Source organism: Staurois parvus, unplaced genomic scaffold (assembly GCF_062004578.1).
Source record: "Staurois parvus isolate SC_StPar_1 unplaced genomic scaffold, SC_StPar_1.0 ptg001769l, whole genome shotgun sequence".
NCBI classification, from domain to species: domain Eukaryota; kingdom Metazoa; phylum Chordata; class Amphibia; order Anura; family Ranidae; genus Staurois; species Staurois parvus.
Genome location: NW_028319565.1, coordinates 509,899 through 516,966, shown reverse-complemented (window position 1 = coordinate 516,966; position 7,068 = coordinate 509,899). Strand labels below are relative to the sequence as shown.

General features: G+C 42.8%; 1 long non-coding RNA gene across 1 annotated transcript; it reads left to right on the top strand.

The window, feature by feature from the left end:
* Positions 1–900: 900 nt before the first annotated feature.
* Positions 901–5,884, top strand: LOC149434342 (uncharacterized). Its single transcript, XR_016308764.1, has 2 exons — positions 901–1,059; positions 5,179–5,884. It is a non-coding gene; the product is annotated as an uncharacterized LOC149434342 (long non-coding RNA).
* Positions 5,885–7,068: the final 1,184 nt, after the last annotated feature.

The following is a 7,068-nucleotide window of genomic DNA, read 5'->3' as shown; positions in this document are numbered from 1 at the left end:
AGTTGTGCGGCAGGAGTGATTCCCCCATCCATTCTGACTGTGTTGATGGGAGGATTGAGCAATTGTCTGGATATATTGGGTAGGTCCTCATATGATTTAAAGTTGTACAAACAGCATAATATCAGATGGTAACATGGTGACCCTATAGACTATAAAATGTAATCATTAAAGTGTTACTAAACCCACAACAGTACAATCAGTCTGTAGATGCAGTAAAGCGTGCTTGTGATACTCACTGTGGAACCTAAGGGGTTAATCCTCTGCATTGTGTAAAGACCGATTGATCCTTTCTGCTCTGTTCCTCCCCTTTTTCAAGCAACCACCTCTTATCTTCTGATAAGACAGACTGAACTGTAGGCATTTTGCACATGCTCAGTTTAGTGTGTATTGCTAGAGATGTTTTTTTTTCCTTGGGAGGGTACATGTGATCAACGCAGCGCCAATCAGCACTGTCCAGACAGAGATCAGGTGTTCTGCATCCTCCTAGAGCAGAAAGAAAACTCCTCCTACAAGCTTTATCCAGTGCTCAGCTGGACACTGATAGAAGTAAAAAGACTGTTATATACTGCTGATGAAAAAAGGTATTTAGCAGTTTATATTTACTAAAAAAGATGATAGCACAATACGAGTCATGTCAGTGGTATTCTGTGCTCATCCTGTGTTTGGAGATATCACCGTCTCTACACATGGAGGACAATATTGGGGGGTCTACTCCATTATAACATTTGTCTTATAAAATAATATTTCCTGGAGATTTATAAAGTGATGGAATATAAATGATTCCAATAAAGAGAAATGAGTTCCATCCATGTAGAGAATAGTTCCATTCATTCCTGGGGGGGGGGGGGGGGGGAATTCATTTCCTTCTGGTAACATTCTTCTCTCCTTCTACAGATTGGATAGTAATCACCTGACAGACAGTTCCTGCCCCCACCTGGCATCTGGAATAAGAAATAACCCGACACTGAGGACACTGAACCTGTCTGGGAACAATCTGGAGAGTCCTCTTTTCAGGGATCTGATGGCGGCTCTGACAACAAGCCGGATAGAGGAATTACAGTGAGTATAACAGGACTGACTGAGACAATCATATTCTGGGAGAGTTTCCATTGAAATCTTCCTGAGACCTCTATGCCTGGCCTGAACACAGCAGAGACAATCACTGCAGACATTTTTCCATCAGATAATTGAACTCACCAAACACTTTGCAATCATGAATATTTTTCTTGTATGCAGGACGTTCCGGCAAACTATACAATGTGGAAGAATTCGGTATATATAGTGATATAGAGTAAAATTTCTGCCTCATTTCAGTGTCAGTCTTGCAGAAAGGATAGCAGGAAATTACAATGAAAGAGAAAAAAAATGACATCATCCAGACACAGGGGAGGATACAGAAAAAATGAGTGCATTAAAAACATTGACCATAGACAATACATGAACAAAACTGAGCTGCATGGTCGAGTTGCCAAAAAGAAGTCTTTACTGCACCAATGCCACAAAAAAGCCCGGTTACAATACGCCTGACAACACCTTGACACGCCTCACCAGGCTTTATTGTAGCATTGGCGCAGTAAAGGCTTCTTTCTGGCAACTTGACCACGCAGCTCTTTTTTGTACTCAGGCATATACTGTTCTTATGGAAACCGCCAAACCCAGATATGGCCATCAGATTGGCAGACAGAGAAGCGTGATTGGTCACTCCAGAGAACACGTCTCCACTGCTCTAGAGTCCAGTGGCAGCGTGCTTTGCATTGCACTTGGTGATGTAAGGCTTGGATGCAGCTGCTCTGCCATGGAAACCCATTCCATGAAGCTCTCTACGCACTGTTGTTGGGCTCATCTGAAGGCCACACCAAGTTTGGAGGTCTTTAGCTATTGACTCTGCAGACAGTTGGCGACTTCTGCGCACTGTGCGCTTCAGCATGCGCTGACCCCGCTCTGTCATGTGACGTGGCCTACCACTTGGTGGCTGAGTTGCTGTTGTTCCCAGTTGCTTCCACTTTGTTATAATCCCACTAACATTTGAGCGTGGAATATTTAGTAGCCAGGAAATGTCACGGATGGACTTATTGCACAGGTGGCAACCTATCACGGGACCACGCTTGGAGTCACTGAGCTCCTGAGAGCGACCCATTCTTTCACCAATGTTTGTAGAAGCAGTCTGCATGCCTAGGGGCTTGATTGTATACACCTGTGGCCATGGAGGGGATTGGAACACCTGAATCACATGATTGGGAGGGCGGAGACAATACTTTTGTCAGTATAGTGTATATGATGTTGGAGATGTTGGAGGAAGCACGGCAAATAAAAAGAAATTAGCCAATGTCATTAAAATGAACCCTGGAGGAGGCATTGAGACGCATCTATTACAAAAACTCGTATCACTTTAAAGTGGTTTTTTAAATGTTTAACGACTAATATCGTCACATACGGCCAATACATGGGGGGGGGGTAAGGCCTCCTCCGGTTTCAGGGCCTTATTCACAGGATTAGAATTGGAATTAAAATAAGGTGATTGGTTTTTATAACTTTATATATAATTAGAATTGAACACGACCTTATGTAGGCAATAAATAGGGCACACATGATGAGAAGTTGAAGAATGATATATATAATGGGACCTGTATGGATCATATGTTTTAAAGTGACAATAAAGGCAATTTGTAAAAAAGAAAACTAACAAACATGTGATACTTACCTGCTGTGTGCAGTCATTTTGCTCCTCTTTTCTGGTCTCCCGCAACTCGCTTTGGGGGCACCTGAGCAGGCTCACTCCTAAGCCGCTGCTCTGCGCATATATTCATACACAAAGCTGCAGTCCAACTCCTCCCCCTCTCTCTCCTCTTTGGGTCACTGGCTGTGATTGACAGCAGTGGGAGCCAATTGTTCTTGCTGTTGTCATTGCCAATGAGGAGGGAGAGTCTCCGGAAAGCCGAGGCTCCTGTGCACATTGCTAGCAGCTTACCAGTTCTAAAATGTGTTGGAGGCATTTATTTCCTTATTTCAGGCCTTTCCTTCATCTTCTCCTGTTGATCCTGCCAGTAAAGCTGCGTACACACAGGAAGGTTTTTTTTTTTTTCTTTCACTCAACCAGTGGGATAGAAAAAAAAAAACAGATCCCTGTATCAACACTATGATGTAGGGATCTCTCCCGCTGTGACATTGTATTCTGACAGGGGGACTCCCCTCCAGCCAGAATACACTGATTAGGGCTTGCACCCATTGGCTTTCCAGCATGCTGTTCAACAGACCAGCTGAACCAGCTGATTTTCTGCCCATGTGTATCAGGCTTAAAGTGGTTGTAAAGGATAAAGGTTTTTTACCTTCATACAGTACATTTTATGCATGAAGGTAAAATCCTTTGTGTGCTGCTCCCCCCACGGCCCCCCTAATACTCACCTGAGCCCCCTTTTGATCCATGATGTGCATGAGAGCCTTGGCTGTCCCAGGACTTCTCATTGGCTGAAACAGCAGAGGGAGCCACTGTCCATCACAGCCAGTGAGCCAATGAGAAGAGGGCAAGGCCAAGCCGCGGCTGTCTGTCTGTCTTATGGACATAGAGAACAGGTCTCGGGAGCGAGCATGCACCAAGTGGCTTGCTATTGGGGGCACTGGTCAAGGAGGACCCCAGAAGAGCAGGAATGGATTGCACACAGCAGTATAACATCTTTTTTGGGGGTTCTCTTTTTTTAATTTGAACCTTTAATACAACTTTAACACACTTCATTAAGGGGGGGTGGATGAGGATCATTTACAGACACTTTCTTGGAAGGAAATTACTATTGTTTGTTTGCTTATAAGAAGAGTAGAAAGACAAAGCATTTCTGGAAGGATCAAGGTACATAAATAAAGGAAATTCAACTAATGCAGCCACCACATTTGGGCTTCATTCAAATCTGAGCGTAACGGTTTTCAGAGTTTTTACTGCAATTTTTGTGCGTTTATTTTTTATTAAATATTATTACTAATAATAATAAACACATAAACCCAAATATACATTATTATTAATGATAATGATGATAAATAAATGTAAAATAAATACACAATAAACACCTGAAAAATGTATTATTATTAATAATAATAATAATTAATTTCATATTTTTTTAAGGTTAAGGGTTAATTGTTATTTAGTTTTTTTATTTATCATGATTTTTTTGTTTATATATGTACTTATTTTATTTATTTTACATTTATTTATTCATATATTTTTACTTTTTTTTGTTTCCATTTTTCTATTTGAGCAGGTAATAGCACAAAAACTTGCGAAATCACGCAAAAACACACCAATCGCACATTTCTATGGGAATAAAAACGCGCCAAAGACGTGCACATCTTCCCAATCTGAGTTACAAAAGTAGCTCCAAAACTTTTTTGAGCTTCAGCCGTTCTGCTTCAGGCGACTTGGAGTGGAGATGTGAACCATCTCCATAGAGGAATATTGATTTTTTTTTTTTTTTCCTCTGAGCGTTTTTGAGCTTCGAACTTCGCGCTGAAAAACGCTCAAGTGTGAATGGGGCCTTAAAGACTGGTAAGCTGCAATATGTCACAGTTTTGCTCTTGGATATACAGTAGATATAATTTAACTCCTTCCGTGCTTCAGGGACCCCAAAACAATCTGGAAAAGCTGACGACCTGTAGAATATAAACATGGTAGTTACATATTTTTCTTACATTATATTATGGTAACTGTTTTTCAAAGCTATATTTTCAGTAAAAAAAAAATATATATATATTCAAATTACTTTTACTGCATCCTAACATAAAGTGTGCCCATCACAGTGCCATTTACCATGAAATGTGCCCATCGACGTGCCTCTGAGAATCTTTTTTGAAGTAGAAACACACCCTACCTTGAGGGCAGACGGAGCAGGAGCCGGAAGAGGTAGCGAGCTGCAGGGGGTGGAGAACCTTGGTGAGGGTGGAGAGGCGCCCGCATGACGTCACATCATACCCTGAGGGCAAAAAAGGAGCAGGAGAGATGCCGAGCCACAGGGGGCACACATGACGTAATTGGCTGCTGGGATGTCTACGGTCCCAGCAACCAATGACTGCTGAGTGGCGGGGATAGGACACTTTAGTCTGGTGGGCTGACAGTCCAGACAAGAGTGTCGCTTGGTTGGTGTCCGGACCGCGGTCTGCCATTTAATGATGGCTGCTTTATATCCTCTCTTCTAGGATCTGGAACATTTCTTTGTCACGTGAAACTAAAAGGGAACTGAAAAAGCTGAAATCCCTCCGACCAGAACTGAAGGTTTCTACATGATAAATCCAGAGGAAGAACCTCTGCTACAGCTGTGAATGGGACATTGCTCGGGATGACGAGGAGAATAAGATTTCGATACGAATAACCCGACCCAAGAGGGGAATGAAACATCAAAGAGGAACTAATACACCCAGGACAGGATGGGGGAGGACTTTGTAACTGTTTTGTTCCCAATACTTCTGAACATGAAGGGGTGACACTCCAGTCAGCCATGAACATTTTCCCCATAAAGTGACTTGGGAGACACGGCTGTCTCTAATGATCATCCTTGCATTCGTCTTCCACAGCTCATCCAGAGATAATACAGGCGGAGTGATGAAGAGATGGCACCAGTGGTGTATTTAGGTTTTAGGCTGCCCTAGGCAACACAAAAATTGGCGCCAATTGTGTGCCAATGCCAAATTTCCAAACTTTATTCATACAAAAGCCTTATTTTACAATGTAATATTTATTACTGCATTCTTTCATAATTCTGTTTGTGGGTTGGATGCTAGGCCGTCAATGTATTTTATTGAGATTGGATGTGATAGACCGACACAAAGCGGCACATCATTGTGAAGTGGAAGGAAAGTGATAAATGGTTTTCAAAATTTTTTACAAATAAATCTGTGAAAAGTGTGGCGGCATTTGTATTCGGAGTCAATACTTTGTAGGACCCCCTTTGGCTGCAATTCCAGCTGCAAGTCTTTTTGGGGATGTCTCTTTGCACATCTAGAGAGGGACATTTCTGCCCATTCTTTGCAGAATCGCTCAAGCTCTGTCAGGTTGTATGGAGAGCGTCTGGGAACAGCAATTGACACATATTCTGCATTGGATTTCGGTCTGTGACTGGGCCATTCTAACACATGAATATGCTTTGATCTAAACCATTCCATTGTAGCTCTGGCCGGATGTTTCCGGTCGTTGTCCTGCTGGAAGGTGAACCTCTTCCCCGGTCTCAAGTCTTTTGCAGACTCCTAATATTGCCCTGTATTTGGCTCTCTCCACCTCCCCATGAACTCTGACCAACTTCCCTGTCCCTGCTGAAGAAAAGCATCCCCACAGCATGATGCTGCCACCACCATGTTTCACAGTGGGGATGGTGTGTTCAGGATGATTTATATTGTTAGTTTTGCTTTTAGGCCAAAAAGTCCCATTTTGGTCTCCTCTGACCAGAGCCCCTTCTTCTACATGTTTGCTGTGTCCCCCACATGGCTTCTCACATACTTCAAACGGAACTTCTTATGGCTTTCTTCCAACAATGGCTTTCTTCTTGTCACTCTTCCATAAAGGCCAGATTTGTGAAGTGCACGACTAATAGTTGTCCTGTGGACCGAATCTCCCCCCCCCCCCGAGCTGTGGATCTCTGCAGCTCCTCCAGAGTTCCCATGGGCATCTTGGGTGCTTCTCTGATGAATGCTCTCCTTGCCCGGCCTGTCAGTTTAGGTGGATGGCCATGTCTTGGTAGGTTTGCAGTTGTGCCATACTCTTTCCATTTTCAGATGATGGATTGAACAGTGTTCCATGAGATGGTCAAAGCTTGAGATATCTTTTTATAACTTAATCTTGCTTTAAACTTCTCCACAACTTTATCCCTGACCTGTCTATTGTGTTCCTTGGCCTTCATGATGCTCTTTGTTCACTAATGTTCTCTAACAAACCTCTGAGGACTTCACAGGACAGCTGTATTTATACTGAGATCCCATGACACACAGGGGGACTCTATTTACTAACTAGGTGACTTCTGAAGGCAATTGGTTCCACTAGATTTTAGTTAGGGGAATCAGAATAAAGGGGGCTGAATACAAATACACGCCACACTT